Source organism: Oncorhynchus nerka, linkage group LG20, assembly GCF_034236695.1.
Source record: "Oncorhynchus nerka isolate Pitt River linkage group LG20, Oner_Uvic_2.0, whole genome shotgun sequence".
NCBI classification, from domain to species: Eukaryota; Metazoa; Chordata; class Actinopteri; order Salmoniformes; family Salmonidae; genus Oncorhynchus; species Oncorhynchus nerka.
In genome coordinates this window covers 93,153,575-93,173,283 of record NC_088415.1, presented here as the reverse complement: position 1 = coordinate 93,173,283, position 19,709 = coordinate 93,153,575, and positions in this window count along the sequence as shown.

Below are 19,709 nucleotides of genomic sequence, written 5' to 3'. Positions count from 1 at the left end.
TATATTAACCATGTATACTGTATACTGTCTATATTAACCATGTATACTGTCTATATTAACCATGTATACTGTCTATATTAACCATGTATACTGTCTATATTAACCATGTATACTGTCTATATTAACCATGTATACTGTCTATATTAACCATGTATACTGTCTATATTAACCATGTATACTGTCTATATTAACCATGTATACTGTCTATATTAACCATGTATACTGTCTATATTAACCATGTATACTGTCTATATTAACCATGTATACTGTCTATATTAACCATGTATACTGTCTATATTAACCATGTATACTGTCTATATTAACCATGTATACTGTATACTATTAACCATGTATACTGTCTATATTAACCATGTATACTGTCTATATTAACCATGTATACTGTCTATATTAACCATGTATACTGTCTATATTAACCATGTATACTGTCTATATTAACCATGTATACTGTCTATATTAACCATACTGTATACTGTCTATATTAACCATGTATACTGTCTATATTAACCATGTATACTGTCTATATTAACCATGTATACTGTCTATATTAACCATGTATACTGTCTATATTAACCATGTATACTGTCTATATTATGTATACTGTATACTGTCTATATTAACCATGTATACTGTCTATATTAACCATGTATACTGTCTATATTAACCATGTATACTGTCTATATTAACCATGTATACTGTATTACATGTATACTGTCTATATTAACCATGTATACTGTCTATATTAACATGTATACTGTCTATATTAACCATGTATACTGTCTATATTAACCATGTATACTGTCTATATTAACCATGTATACTGTCTATATTAACCATGTATACTGTCTATATTAACCATGTATCTGTCTATATTAACCATGTATACTGTCTATATTAACCATGTATACTGTCTATATTAACCATGTATACTGTCTATATTAACCATGTATACTGTCTATATTAACCATGTATACTGTCTATATTAACCATGTATACTGTCTATATTAACCATGTATACTGTCTATATTAACCATGTATACTGTCTATATTAACCATGTATACTGTCTATATTAACCATGTATACTGTCTATATTAACCATGTATACTGTCTATATTAACCATGTATACTGTCTATATTAACCATGTATATGTATACTGTCTATATTAACCATGTATACTGTATACATATTAACCATGTATACTGTCTATATTAACCATGTATACTGTCTATATTAACTGTATACTGTCTATATTAACCATGTATACTGTCTATATTAACCATGTATATGTATACTGTCTATATTAACCATGTATACTGTATACTGTCTATATTAACCATGTATACGTATAACATGTCTATATTAACCATATACTGTATACTGTCTATATTAACCATGTATATGTATACTGTCTATATTAACCATGTATACTGTCTATATTAACCATGTATACTGTCTATATTAACCATGTATACTGTCTATATTAACCATGTATACTGTATACTGTCTATATTAACCATGTATACTGTCTATATTAACCATGTATACTGTCTATATTAACCATGTATACTGTCTATATTAACCATGTATACTGTCTATATTAACCATGTATACTGTATACTGTCTATATTAACCATGTATACTGTCTATATTAACCATGTATACTGTCTATATTAACCATGTATACTGTCTATATTAACCATGTATACTGTCTATATTAACCATGTATACTGTCTATATTAACCATGTATACTGTCTATATTAACCATGTATACTGTCTATATTAACCATGTATACTGTCTATATTAACCATGTATACTGTCTATATTAACCATGTATACTGTCTATATTAACCATGTATATACTGTCTATATATACCTGTATACTGTCTATATTAACCATGTATACTGTCTATATTAACCATGTATACTGTCTATATTAACCATGTATACTGTCTATATTAACCATGTATACTGTCTATATTAACCATGTATACTGTCTATATTAACCATGTATACTGTCTATATTAACCATGTATACTGTCTATATTAACCATGTATACTGTATACTGTCTATATTAACCATGTATACTGTCTATATTAACCATGTATACTGTATACTGTCTATATTAACCATGTATACTGTCTATATTAACCATGTATACTGTCTATATTAACCATGTATACTGTCTATATTAACCATGTATACTGTCTATATTAACCATGTATACTGTCTATATTAACCATGTATACTGTCTATATTAACCATGTATACTGTCTATATTAACCATGTATACTGTCTATATTAACCATGTATACTGTCTATATTAACCATGTATATACTGTCTATATTAACCATGTATACTGTCTATATTAACCATGTATACTGTCTATATTAACCATGTATACTGTATACTGTCTATATTAACCATGTATACTGTCTATATTAACCATGTATACTGTCTACTGTTTATTAACCATGTATACTGTCTATATTAACCATGTATACTGTATACTGTCTATATTAACCATGTATACTGTCTACTGTCTATATTAACCATGTATACTGTATACTGTCTATATTAACCATGTATACTGTATACTGTCTATATTAACCATGTATACTGTCTATATTAACCATCTATACTGTATACTGTCTATATTAACCATGTATACTGTATACTGTCTATATTAACCATGTATACTGTCTATATTAACCATGTATACTGTCTATATTAACCATGTATACTGTCTATATTAACCATGTATATGTATACTGTATACTGTCTATATTAACCATGTATACTGTCTATATTAACCATGTATACTGTCTATATTAACCATGTATACTGTCTATATTAACCATGTATACTGTATACTGTCTATATTAACCATGTATACTGTCTATATTAACCATGTATACTGTCTATATTAACCATGTATACTGTCTATATTAACCATGTATACTGTCTATATTAACCATGTATACTGTCTATATTAACCATGTATACTGTCTATATTATACTGTCTATATTAACCATGTATACTGTCTATATTAACCATGTATACTGTCTATATTAACCTATACTGTCTATATTAACCATGTATACTGTCTATATTAACCATGTATACTGTCTATATTAACCATGTATACTGTCTATATTAACCATGTATACTGTCTATATTAACCATGTATACTGTATACTGTCTATATTAACCATGTATACTGTATACTGTCTATATTAACCATGTATACTGTCTATATTAACCATGTATACTGTCTACTGTCTATATTAACCATGTATACTGTCTATATTAACCATGTATACTGTATACTGTCTATATTAACCATGTATACTGTATACTGTCTATATTAACCATGTATACTGTCTATATTAACCATGTATACTGTCTATATTAACCATGTATACTGTCTATATTAACCATGTATACTGTATACTGTCTATATTAACCATGTATACTGTCTATATTAACCATGTATACTGTCTATATTAACCATGTATACTGTCTATATTAACCATGTATACTGTCTATATTAACCATGTATACTGTATACTGTTTCTTAACCATGTATACTGTCTATATTAACCATGTATACTGTATACTGTCTATATTAACCATGTATACTGTCTATATTAACCATGTATACTGTCTATATTAACCATGTATACTGTCTATATTAACCATGTATACTGTATACTGTCTATATTAACCATGTATACTGTCTATATTAACCATGTATACTGTATACTGTCTATATTAACCATGTATACTGTCTATATTAACCATGTATACTGTATACTGTCTATATTAACCATGTATACTGTCTATATTAACCATGTATACTGTCTATATTAACCATGTATACTGTCTATATTAACCATGTATACTGTATACTGTTTCTTAACCATGTATACTGTCTATATTAACCATGTATACTGTCTATATTAACCATGTATACTGTATACTGTCTATATTAACCATGTATACTGTCTATATTAACCATGTATACTGTCTATATTAACCATGTATACTGTCTATATTAACCATGTATGTATTAACCATGTATGTATACTGTCTATATTAACCATGTATACTGTATACTGTCTATATTAACCATGTATACTGTCTATATTAACCATGTATACTGTCTATATTAACCATGTATACTGTCTATATTAACCATGTATACTGTCTATATTAACCATGTATACTGTATACTGTCTATATTAACCATGTATACTGTCTATATTAACCATGTATACTGTCTATATTAACCATGTATACTGTCTATATTGTATACTGTCTATATTAACCATGTATACTGTCTATATTAACCATGTATACTGTCTATATTAACCATGTATACTGTCTATATTAACCATGTATACTGTCTATATTAACCATGTATACTGTCTATATTAACCATGTATACTGTCTATATTAACCATGTATACTGTATACTGTCTATATTAACCATGTATACTGTATACTGTCTATATTAACCATGTATACTGTCTATATTAACCATGTATACTGTCTATATTAACCATGTCTATATTAACCATGTATACTGTCTATATTAACCATGTATACTGTCTATATTAACCATGTATACTGTCTATATTAACCATGTATACTGTCTATATTAACCATGTATACTGTCTATATTAACCATGTATACTGTCTATATTAACCATGTATACTGTCTATATTAACCATGTATACTGTCTATATTAACTGTACTTCTATATTAACCATGTATACTGTCTATATTAACCATGTATACTGTATACTGTCTATATTAACCATGTATACTGTCTATATTAACCATGTATACTGTCTATATTAACCATGTATACTGTCTATATTAACCATGTATACTGTCTATATTAACCATGTATACTGTCTATATTAACCATGTATACTGTCTATATTAATATTAACCATGTATACTGTATACTGTCTATATTAACCATGTATACTGTCTATATTAACCATGTATACTGTATACTGTCTATATTAACCATGTATACTGTCTATATTAACCATGTATACTGTATACTGTCTATATTAACCATGTATACTGTCTATATTAACCATGTATACTGTCTATATTAACCATGTATACTGTCTATATTAACCATGTATACTGTATACTGTTTCTTAACCATGTATACTGTCTATATTAACCATGTATACTGTCTATATTAACCATGTATACTGTATACTGTCTATATTAACCATGTATACTGTCTATATTAACCATGTATACTGTCTATATTAACCATGTATACTGTCTATATTAACCATGTATACTGTCTATATTAACCATGTATACTGTCTATATTAACCATGTATACTGTCTATATTAACCATGTATACTGTCTATATTAACCATGTATACTGTCTATATTAACCATGTATACTGTCTATATTAACCATGTATACTGTCTATATTAACCATGTATACTGTCTATATTAACCATGTATACTGTCTATATTAACCATGTATACTGTCTATATTAACCATGTATACTGTCTATATTAACCATGTATACTGTCTATATTAACCATGTTGTCTATATTAACCATCTATACTGTATACTGTCTATATTAACCATGTATACTGTATACTGTTTCTTAACCATGTATACTGTCTATATTAACCATGTATACTGTATACTGTCTATATTAACCATGTATACTGTCTACTGTCTATATTAACCATGTATACTGTATACTGTCTATATTAACCATGTATACTGTCTATATTAACCATGTATACTGTCTATATTAACCATGTATACTGTCTATATTAACCATCTATACTGTATACTGTCTATATTAACCATGTATACTGTATACTGTCTATATTAACCATGTATACTGTCTATATTAACCATGTATACTGTCTATATTAACCATGTATACTGTCTATATTAACCATGTATACTGTCTATATTAACCATGTATACTGTCTATATTAACCATGTATACTGTCTATATTAACCATGTATACTGTCTATATTAACCATGTATACTGTCTATATTAACCATGTATACTGTATACTGTCTATATTAACCATGTATACTGTCTATATTAACCATGTATACTGTCTATATTAACCATGTATACTGTCTATATTAACCATGTATACTGTCTATATTAACCATGTATACTGTCTATATTAACCATGTATACTGTCTATATTAACCATGTATACTGTCTATATTAACCATGTATACTGTCTATATTAACCATGTATACTGTCTATATTAACCATGTATACTGTCTATATTAACCATGTATATGTATACATGTCTATATTAACCATGTATACTGTCTATATTAACCATGTATACTGTCTATATTAACCATGTATACTGTCTATATTAACCATGTATACTGTCTATATTAACCATGTATACTGTCTATATTAACCATGTATACTGTCTATATTAACCATGTATACTGTCTATATTAACCATGTATGTATACTGTCTATATTAACCATGTATACTGTCTATATTAACCATGTATACTGTATACTGTCTATATTAACCATGTATACTGTCTATATTAACCATGTATACTGTCTATATTAACCATGTATACTGTCTATATTAACCATGTATACTGTCTATATTAACCATGTATACTGTCTATATTAACCATGTATACTGTCTATATTAACCATGTATACTGTCTATATTAACCATGTATACTGTCTATATTAACCATGTATACTGTCTATATTAACCATGTATCCTGTCTATATTAACCATGTATACTGTCTATATTAACCATGTATACTGTCTATATTAACCATGAATACTATCTATATTAACCATGCTGTCTATATTAACCATCTATACTGTATACTGTCTATATTAACCATGTATACTGTATACTGTTTCTTAACCATGTATACTGTCTATATTAACCATGTATACTGTATACTGTCTATATTAACCATGTATACTGTCTACTGTCTATATTAACCATGTATACTGTATACTGTCTATATTAACCATGTATACTGTATACTGTCTATATTAACCATGTATACTGTCTATATTAACCATCTATACTGTATACTGTCTATATTAACCATGTATACTGTATACTGTCTATATTAACCATGTATACTGTCTATATTAACCATGTATACTGTCTATATTAACCATGTATACTGTCTATATTAACCATGTATACTGTATACTGTCTATATTAACCATGTATACTGTCTATATTAACCATGTATACTGTCTATATTAACCATGTATACTGTCTATATTAACCATGTATACTGTATACTGTCTATATTAACCATGTATACTGTCTATATTAACCATACTGTATACTGTCTATATTAACCATGTATACTGTCTATATTAACCATGTATACTGTCTATATTAACCATGTATACTGTCTATATTAACCATGTATACTGTATACTGTCTATATTAACCATGTATACTGTATACTGTCTATATTAACCATGTATACTGTCTATATTAACCATGTATACTGTCTATATTAACCATGTATACTGTCTATATTAACCATGTATACTGTCTATATTAACCATGTATACTGTCTATATTAACCATGTATACTGTATACTGTCTATATTAATACATGTATACTGTATACTGTCTATATTAACCATGTATACTGTCTATATTAACCATGTATACTGTGTACTGTCTATATTAACCATGTATACTGTCTATATTAACCATGTATACTGTATACTGTCTATATTAACCATGTATACTGTATACTGTCTATATTAACCATGTATACTGTCTATATTAACCATGTATACTGTCTATATTAACCATGTATGTCTATATTAACCATGTATACTGTCTATATTAACCATGTATACTGTCTATATTAACCATGTATACTGTCTATATTAACCATGTATACTGTCTATATTAACCATGTATACTGTCTATATTAACCATGTATACTGTATACTGTCTATATTAACCATGTATACTGTCTATATTAACCATGTATACTGTATACTGTCTATATTAACCATGTATACTGTCTATATTAACCATGTATACTGTCTATATTAACCATGTATACTGTCTATATTAACATGTATATGTATACTGTATACTGTCTATATTAACCATGTATACTGTCTATATTAACCATGTATACTGTATACTGTCTATATTAACCATGTATACTGTCTATATTAACCATGTATACTGTATACTGTCTATATTAACCATGTATACTGTCTATATTAACCATGTATACTGTCTATATTAACCATGTATACTGTCTATATTAACCATGTATACTGTCTATACTGTCTATATTAACCATGTATACTGTCTATATTAACCATGTATACTGTCTATATTAACCATGTATACTGTATACTGTCTATATTAACCATGTATACTGTATACTGTCTATATTAACCATGTATACTGTCTATATTAACCATGTATACTGTCTATATTAACCATGTATACTGTATACTGTCTATATTAACCATGTATACTGTATACTGTCTATATTAACCATGTATACTGTCTATATTAACCATGTATACTGTATACTGTCTATATTAACCATGTATACTGTCTATATTAACCATGTATATACTATTAACCATGTATACTGTCTATATTAACCATGTATACTGTCTATATTAACCATGTATACTGTCTATATTAACCATGTATACTGTCTATATTAACCATGTATACTGTCTATATTAACCATGTATACTGTCTATATTAACCATGTATACTGTCTATATTAACCATGTATACTGTCTATATTAACCATGTATACTGTCTATATTAACCATGTATACTGTCTATATTAACCATGTATGTATAACCTGTATACTGTCTATATTAACTATGTATACTGTCTATATACTGTCTATATTAACCATGTATACTGTCTATATTAACCATGTATACTGTCTATATTAACCATGTATACTGTATACTGTCTATATTAACCATGTATACTGTCTATATTAACCATGTATACTGTCTATATTAACCATGTATACTGTCTATATTAACCATGTATACTGTCTATATTAACCATGTATACTGTCTATATTAACCATGTATACTGTCTATATTAACCATGTATACTGTGTACTGTTTCTTAACCATGTATACTGTCTATATTAACCATGTATACTGTCTATATTAACCATGTATACTGTCTATATTAACCATGTATACTGTCTATATTAACCATGTATACTGTCTATATTAACCATGTATACTGTCTATATTAACCATGTATACTGTCTATATTAACCATGTATACTGTCTATATTAACCATGTATACTGTCTATATTAACCATGTATACTGTATACTGTCTATATTAACCATGTATACTGTCTATATTAACCATGTATACTGTCTATATTAACCATGTATACTGTATACTGTCTATATTAACCATGTATACTGTCTATATTAACCATGTATACTGTCTATATTAACCATGTATACTGTCTATATTAACCATGTATACTGTCTATATTAACCATGTATACTGTCTATATTAACCATGTATACTGTCTATATTAACCATGTATACTGTCTATATTAACCATGTATACTGTCTATATTAACCATGTATACTGTCTATATTAACCATGTATACTGTCTATATTAACCATAACTGTCTATATTAACCATGTATACTGTCTATATTAACCATGTATACTGTCTATATTAACCATGTATACTGTCTATATTAACCATGTATGTCTATATTAACCATGTATACTGTCTATATTAACCATGTATACTGTCTATATTAACCATGTATACTGTCTATATTAACCATGTATACTGTCTATATTAACCATGTATACTGTCTATATTAACCATGTATACTGTCTATATTAACCATGTATACTGTCTATATTAACCATGTATACTGTCTATATTAACCATGTATACTGTATACTGTCTATATTAACCATGTATACTGTCTATATTAACCATCTATACTGTCTATATTAACCATGTATACTGTCTATATTAACCATGTCTATACTGTCTATATTAACCATGTATACTGTCTATATTAACCATGTATACTGTCTATTAACCATGTATACTGTCTATATTAACCATGTATACTGTCTATATTAACCATGTATACTGTATATTAACCATGTATACTGTCTATATTAACCATGTATACTGTCTATATTAACCATGTATACTGTCTATATTAACCATGTATACTGTCTATATTAACCATGTATACTGTCTATATTAACCATGTATACTGTCTATATTAACCATGTATACTGTCTATATTAACCATGTATACTGTCTATATTAACCATGTATACTGTCTATATTAACCATGTATACTGTCTATATTAACCATGTATACTGTATACTGTCTATATTAACCATGTATACTGTCTATATTAACCATGTATACTGTCTATATTAACCATGTATACTGTCTATATTAACCATGTATACTGTCTATATTAACCATGTATACTGTCTATATTAACCATGTATACTGTCTATATTAACCATGTATACTGTATACTGTCTATATTAACCATGTATACTGTCTATATTAACCATGTATACTGTCTATATTAACCATGTATACTGTCTATATTAACCATGTATACTGTCTATATTAACCATGTATACTGTCTATATTAACCATGTATACTGTCTATATTAACCATGTATACTGTCTATATTAACCATGTATACTGTCTATATTAACCATGTATACTGTCTATATTAACCATGTATACTGTCTATATTAACCATGTATACTGTCTATATTAACCATGTATACTGTATACTGTCTATATTAACCATGTATACTGTCTATATTAACCATGTATACTGTCTATATTAACCATGTATACTGTCTATATTAACCATGTATACTGTCTATATTAACCATGTATACTGTCTATATTAACCATGTATACTGTATACTGTCTATATTAACCATGTATACTGTCTATATTAACCATGTATACTGTCTATATTAACCATGTATACTGTCTATATTAACCATGTATACTGTCTACTGTATACTGTCTATATTAACCATGTATACTGTCTATATTAACCATGTATACTGTCTATATTAACCATGTATACTGTCTATATTAACCATGTATACTGTCTATATTAACCATGTATACTGTCTATATTAACCATGTATACTGTCTATATTAACCATGTATACTGTATACTGTCTATATTAACCATGTATACTGTATACTGTCTATATTAACCATGTATACTGTCTATATTAACCATGTATACTGTATACTGTCTATATTAACCATGTATACTGTATACTGTCTATATTAACCATGTATACTGTCTATATTAACCATGTATACTGTCTATATTAACCATGTATACTGTCTATATTAACATGTATACTGTCTATATTAACCATGTATACTGTCTATATTAACCATGTATACTGTCTATATTAACCATGTATACTGTCTATATTAACCATGTATACTGTCTATATTAACCATGTATACTGTCTATATTAACTATATTAACCATGTATACTGTCTATATTAACCATGTATACTGTCTATATTAACCATGTATACTGTCTATATTAACCATGTATACTGTCTATATTAACCATGTATACTGTCTATATTAACCATGTATACTGTATACTGTCTATATTAACCATGTATACTGTCTATATTAACCATGTATACTGTCTATATTAACCATGTATACTGTCTATATTAACCATGTATACTGTCTATATTAACCATGTATACTGTCTATATTAACCATGTATACTGTCTATATTAACCATGTATATGTATACTGTCTATATTAACCATGTATACTGTCTATATTAACCATGTATACTGTATACTGTCTATATTAACCATGTATACTGTCTATATTAACCATGTATACTGTCTATATTAACCATGTATACTGTCTATATTAACCATGTATACTGTTTCTTAACCATGTATACTGTCTATATTAACCATGTATACTGTCTATATTAACCATGTATACTGTATACTGTCTATATTAACCATGTATACTGTCTATATTAACCATGTATACTGTCTATATTAACCATGTATACTGTCTATATTAACCATGTATACTGTCTATATTAACCATGTATACTGTCTATATTAACCATGTATACTGTATACTGTCTATATTAACCATGTATACTGTCTATATTAACCATGTATACTGTCTATATTAACCATGTATATGTATACTGTCTATATTAACCATGTATACTGTCTATATTAACCATGTATACTGTCTATATTAACCATGTATACTGTATACTGTCTATATTAACCATGTATACTGTCTATATTAACCATGTATACTGTCTATATTAACATGTATACTGTCTATATTAACCATGTATACTGTATACTGTCTATATTAACCATGTATACTGTCTATATTAACCATGTATACTGTATACTGTCTATATTAACCATGTATACTGTCTGTCTATATTAACCATGTATACTGTCTATATTAACCATGTATACTGTCTATATTAACCATGTATACTACTGTATTCTATATTAACCATGTATACTGTCTATATTAACCATGTATACTGTCTATATTAACCATGTATACTGTATACTGTCTATATTAACCATGTATACTGTCTATATTAACCATGTATACTGTCTATATTAACCATGTATACTGTCTATATTAACCATGTATACTGTATACTGTCTATATTAACCATGTATACTGTATACTGTCTATATTAACCATGTATACTGTCTATATTAACCATGTATACTGTATACTGTCTATATTAACCATGTATACTGTCTATATTAACCATGTATACTGTCTATATTAACCATGTATACTGTCTATATTAACCATGTATACTGTCTATATTAACCATGTATACTGTCTATATTAACCATGTATACTGTATACTGTCTATATTAACTATGTATACTGTATACTGTCTATATTAACCATGTATACTGTCTATGTTAACCATGTATACTGTCTATATTAACCATGTATACTGTCTATATTAACCATGTATACTGTCTATATTAACCATGTATACTGTCTATATTAACCATGTATACTGTCTATATTAACCATGTATACTGTCTATATTAACCATGTATACTGTCTATATTAACCATGTATACTGTATCTATATTAACCATGTATACTGTCTATATTAACCATGTATACTGTCTATATTAACCATGTATACTGTCTATATTAACCATGTATACTGTCTATATTAACCATGTATACTGTCTATATTAACCATGTATACTGTCTATATTAACCATGTATACTGTATACTGTCTATATTAACCATGTATACTGTCTATATTAACCATGTATACTGTCTATATTAACCATGTATACTGTCTATATTAACCATGTATACTGTCTATATTAACCATGTATACTGTCTATATTAACCATGTATACTGTATACTGTTTCTTAACCATGTATACTGTCTATATTAACCATGTATACTGTCTATATTAACCATGTATACTGTCTATATTAACCATGTATACTGTCTATATTAACCATGTATACTGTCTATATTAACCATGTATACTGTCTATATTAACCATGTATACTGTCTATATTAACCATGTATACTGTCTATATTAACCATGTATACTGTATACTGTTTCTTAACCATGTATACTGTCTATATTAACCATGTATACTGTCTATATTAACCATGTATACTGTATACTGTCTATATTAACCATGTATACTGTCTATATTAACCATGTATACTGTCTATATTAACCATGTATACTGTCTATATTAACCATGTATACTGTTTCTGAACCATGTATACTGTCTATATTAACCATGTATACTGTATACTGTCTATATTAACCATGTATACTGTCTATATTAACCATGTATACTGTTTCTGAACTATGTATACTGTCTATATTAACCATGTATACTGTATACTGTCTATATTAACCATGTATACTGTCTATATTAACCATGTATACTGTATACTGTCTATATTAACCATGTATACTGTATACTGTCTATATTAACCATGTATACTGTTTCTGAACCATGTATGGTGTCTATATTGATTGTAATTTATATAAGTCAACATCTAAGTATGAATTATTTTTATGTAAATTGTTATGTAGATGTATGTCATCTTAATTGTTATGGCTGTATAGTTTTAAAAACCCAATGACGTTGTGGGTCCATCAGACCTGAGAACATTAGGTGAACAACAAAAACATGAACACCACACAACGGTTAAAGGTTTAAACATGGTATGGCTATGGGCCCGTTGTATGTTTAAAAGGTATGGCTATGGGCCCGTTGTATGTTTAAAAGGTATGGCTATGGGCCCGTTGTATGTTTAAAAGGTATGGCTATGGGCCCGTTGTATGTTTAAAAGGTATGGCTATGGGCCAGTTGTATGTTTAAAAGGTATGGCTATGGGCCCGTTGTATGTTTAAAAGGTATGGCTATGGGCCTGTTGTATGTTTAAAAGGTATGGCTATGGGCCCGTTTTATGTTTAAAAGGTATGGCTATGGGCCCGTTGTATGTTTAAAAGGTATGGCTATGGGCCAGTTGTATGTTTAAAAGGTATGGCTATGGGCCCGTTGTATGTTTAAAAGGTATGGCTATGGGCCCGTTGTATGTTTAAAAGGTATGGCTATGGGCCCGTTGTATGTTTAAAAGGTATGGCTATGGGCCCGTTGTATGTTTAAAAGGTATGGCTATGGGCCCGTTGTATGTTTAAAAGGTATGGCTATGGGCCCGTTGTATGTTTAAAAGGTATGGCTATGGGCCCGTTTTATGTTTAAAAGGTATGGCTATGGGCCCGTTGTATGTTTAAAAGGTATGGCTATGGGCCAGTTGTATGTTTAAAAGGTATGGCTATGGGCCAGTTGTATGTTTAAAAGGTATGGCTATGGGCCCGTTGTATGTTTAAAAGGTATGGCTATGGGCCCGTTGTATGTTTAAAAGGTATGGCTATGGGCCAGTTGTATGTTTAAAAGGTATGGCTATGGGCCCGTTGTATGTTTAAAAGGTATGGCTATGGGCCAGTTGTATGTTTAAAGGTATGGCTATGGGCCAGTTGTATGTTTAAAAGGTATGGCTATGGGCCAGTTGTATGTTTAAAAGGTATGGCTATGGGCCAGTTGTATGTTTAAAAGGTATGGCTATGGGCCAGTTGTATGTTTAAAAGGTATGGCTATGGGCCCGTTGTATGTTTAAAAGGTATGGCTATGGGCCTGTTGTATGTTTAAAAGGTATGGCTATGGGCCCGTTGTATGTTTAAAAGGTATGGCTATGGGCCCGTTGTATGTTTAAAAGGTATGGCTATGGGCCTGTTGTATGTTTAAAAGGTATGGCTATGGGCCCGTTGTATGTTTAAAAGGTATGGCTATGGGCCCGTTGTATGTTTAAAGGTATGGCTATGGGCCAGTTGTATGTTTAAAAGGTATGGCTATGGGCCCGTTGTATGTTTAAAAGGTATGGCTATGGGCCCGTTGTATGTTTAAAAGGTATGGCTATGGGCCAGTTGTATGTTTAAAAGGTATGGCTATGGGCCCGTTGTATGTTTAAAAGGTATGGCTATGGGCCAGTTGTATGTTTAAAAGGTATGGCTATGGGCCCGTTGTATGTTTAAAGGTATGGCTATGGGCCAGTTGTATGTTTATGGGTATGGCTAGTTGTATGTTTAAAAGGTATGGCTATGGGCCAGTTGTATGTTTAAAGGTATGGCTATGGGCCAGTTGTATGTTTAAAAGGTATGGCTATGGGCCAGTTGTATGTTTAAAAGGTATGGCTATGGGCCCGTTGTATGTTTAAAAGGTATGGCTATGGGCCAGTTGTATGTTTAAAAGGTATGGCTATGGGCCAGTTGTATGTTTAAAAGGTATGGCTATGGGCCAGTTGTATGTTTAAAAGGTATGGCTATGGGCCAGTTGTATGTTTAAAAGGTATGGCTATGGGCCCGTTGTATGTTTAAAAGGTATGGCTATGGGCCCGTTGTATGTTTAAAAGGTATGGCTATGGGCCCGTTGTATGTTTAAAAGGTATGGCTATGGGCCCGTTGTATGTTTAAAAGGTATGGCTATGGGCCCGTTGTATGTTTAAAAGGTATGGCTATGGGCCCGTTGTATGTTTAAAAGGTATGGCTATGGGCCAGTTGTATGTTTAAAAGGTATGGCTATGGGCCAGTTGTATGTTTAAAAGGTATGGCTATGGGCCAGTTGTATGTTTAAAAGGTATGGCTATGGGCCAGTTGTATGTTTAAAAGGTATGGCTATGGGCCAGTTGTATGTTTAAAAGGTATGGTTTTAATGGCCAACAATTAAAACAAGGTCAACTTACAGCTTTCAGAAGAACATTTCTTTATTTTACTTACAGGTGTAGAAATCATGAATTGTCAAGTCAGAATTTATTCGGCCTTTATTGATAAGCCATTATACATGACTATAAATGCTTTGTAATGCTAGTTAGCAGAGTTCAGTGTTCACTAGCAACACATGGAGACGGAGGAACTTTCCATTCAACACGACTCCAGTTACAAAGGTAAGAGATTTGTAAGAGATTTGTCCCTTTTATTTTCCCTGGATGGACACATGTATGTTGTACACTCCCCATTTTGGATTGTCACTAATGCACAAAACACAGAACATCACAACAGAAGCAGCACCGGTGTGCATTTAAAAACAGGACATTGCTAAGGAAAAGGACAGAGGCATTGGTAGACGATCTAACTCTCTCATTAAAATACACACAGAGACTTAAGAAGCTAGACATCCATTACAAGGTGCTTCCTTTCCACGGTTCATTTCTGGGAGAACCTTGTTAGAATTAACTCTCGGGATACGTCCCAAACATCTAGTATTCTCAGGGACTACAACAACATGACACGGCTGTAACCACGGTAACACGGCTGTAACCACGGTACTGTAGGTACAGGGACTACGACAACATGACACTGCTGTAACCACGGTACTGTAGGTACAGGGACTACAACAACATGACACGGCTGTAACCACGGTACTGTAGGTACAGGGACTACAACAACATGACACGGCTGTAACCACGGTACTGTAGGTACAGGGACTACAACAACATGACACGGCTGTAACCACGGTACTGTAGGTACAGGGACTACAACAACATGACACGGCTGTAACCACGGTACTGTAGGTACAGGGACCACAACAACACAACACGGCTGTAACCACGGTACTGTAGGTACAGGGACCACAACAACACGACACGGCTGTAACCACGGTACTGTAGGTACAGGGACTACAACAACATGACACGGCTGTAACCACGGTACTGTAGGTACAGGGACTACAACATGACACGGCTGTAACCACGGTACTGTAGGTACAGGGACTACAACAACACGACACGGCTGTAACCACGGTACTGTAGGTACAGGGACCAAGACAACGTGACACGGCTGTAACCACGGTACTGTAGGTACAGGGACTACAACAACATGACACGGCTGTAACCACGGTACTGTAGGTACAGGGACTACAACAACATGACACGGCTGTAACCACGGTACTGTAGGTACAGGGACCAAGACAACGTGACACGGCTGTAACCACGGTACTGTAGGTACAGGGACTACTACAACATGACACGGCTGTAACCACGGTACTGTAGGTACAGGGACTACAACAACACGACACGGCTGTTACCACGGTACTGTAGGTACAGGGACTACTACAACATGACACGGCTGTAACCACGGTACTGTAGGTACAGGGACTACAACAACACGACACGGCTGTTACCACGGTACTGTAGGTACAGGGACTACAACAACATGACACGGCTGTAACCACGGTACTGTAGGTACAGGGACTACAACAACACGACACGGCTGTAACCACGGTACTGTAGGTACAGGGACTACAACAACACGACACGGCTGTTACCACGGTACTGTAGGTACAGGGACTACAACAACATGACACGGCTGTAACCACGGTACTGTAGGTACAGGGACTACAACAACATGACACGGCTGTAACCACGGTACTGTAGGTACAGGGACTACAACAACATGACACGGCTGTAACCACGGTACTGTAGGTACAGGGACTACAACAACATGACACGGCTGTAACCATAGACGATGAGGTTAATTAAATAAATCAATTAAATGGGAGGTCATTTTTCTTTAAAGGAATGCACATGAAATACATACACTACATGACCAAAAGTCTGTGGACAACTGCTCGTCGAACATCTCATTTCAAAATCGTGGGCATTAATATGGAGTTGGCCCCCCCCCCCTTTTCTGCTATAACAGCCTCCACTCTTCTGGGAAGGCTTTCCACTAGATGTTGGAACATTGCTGCTATAACAGCCTCCACTTTTCTGGGAAAGCTTTCCACTAGATGTTGGAACATTGCTGCTATAACAGCCTCCACTCTTCTGGGAAGACTTTATACTAGATGTTGGAACATTGCTGCTATAACAGCCTCCACTCTTCTGGGAAGGCTTTCCACTAGATGTTGGAACATTGCTGCTATAACAGCCTCCACTCTTCTGGGAAGGCTTTCCACTAGATGTTGGAACATTGCTGCTATAACAGCCTCCACTCTTCTGGGAAGGCTTTCCACTAGATGTTGGAACATTGCTGCTATAACAGCCTCCACTCTTCTGGGAAGGCTTTCCACTAGATGTTGGAACATTGCTGCTATAACAGCCTCCACTCTTCTGGGAAGGCTTTCCACTAGATGTTGGAACATTGCTGCTATAACAGCCTCCACTCTTCTGGGAAGGCTTTCCACTAGATGTTGGAACATTGCTGCTATAACAGCCTCCACTCTTCTGGGAAGACTTTATACTAGATGTTGGAACATTGCTGCTATAACAGCCTCCACTCTTCTGGGAAGGCTTTCCGCTAGATGATGGAACATTGCTGCTATAACAGCCTCCTCTCTTCTGGGAAGGCTTTCCACTAGATGTTGGAACATTGCTGCTATAACAGCCTCCACTCTTCTGGGAAGACTTTATACTAGATGTTGGAACATTGCTGCTATAACAGCCTCCACTCTTCTAGGAAGGCTTTCCACTAGATGTTGGAACATTGCTGCTATAACAGCCTACACTCTTCTGGGAAGGCTTTTCACTAGATGTTGGATCATTACTGCAAGGATTTGCTTCCATTCAGCCACAGGAGCATTAGTGAGGTCGGGCACTGATGTTGGACGATTAGGCCTGGCTCGCAGTCGGCGTATATATATAGTTTAGCCACAAGAAATACAGAACAAAACCTACAGTGTCTATACCAGGGCTCTCTGACCCTGTTCCTGGAGAACATCCTTCCTGTAGGTTTGAACTCCGACCCTGTTCCTGGAGAACATCCCTCCTGTAGGTTTGAACTCTGACTCCGACCCTGTTCCTGGAGAACATCCCTCCTGTAGGTTTGAACTCTGACCCTGTTCCTGGAGAACATCCCTCCTGTAGGTTTGAACTCTGACCCTGTTCCTGGAGAACATCCCTCCTGTAGGTTTGAACTCTGACCCTGTTCCTGGAGAACATCCCTCCTGTAGGTTTGAACTCTGACCCTGTTCCTG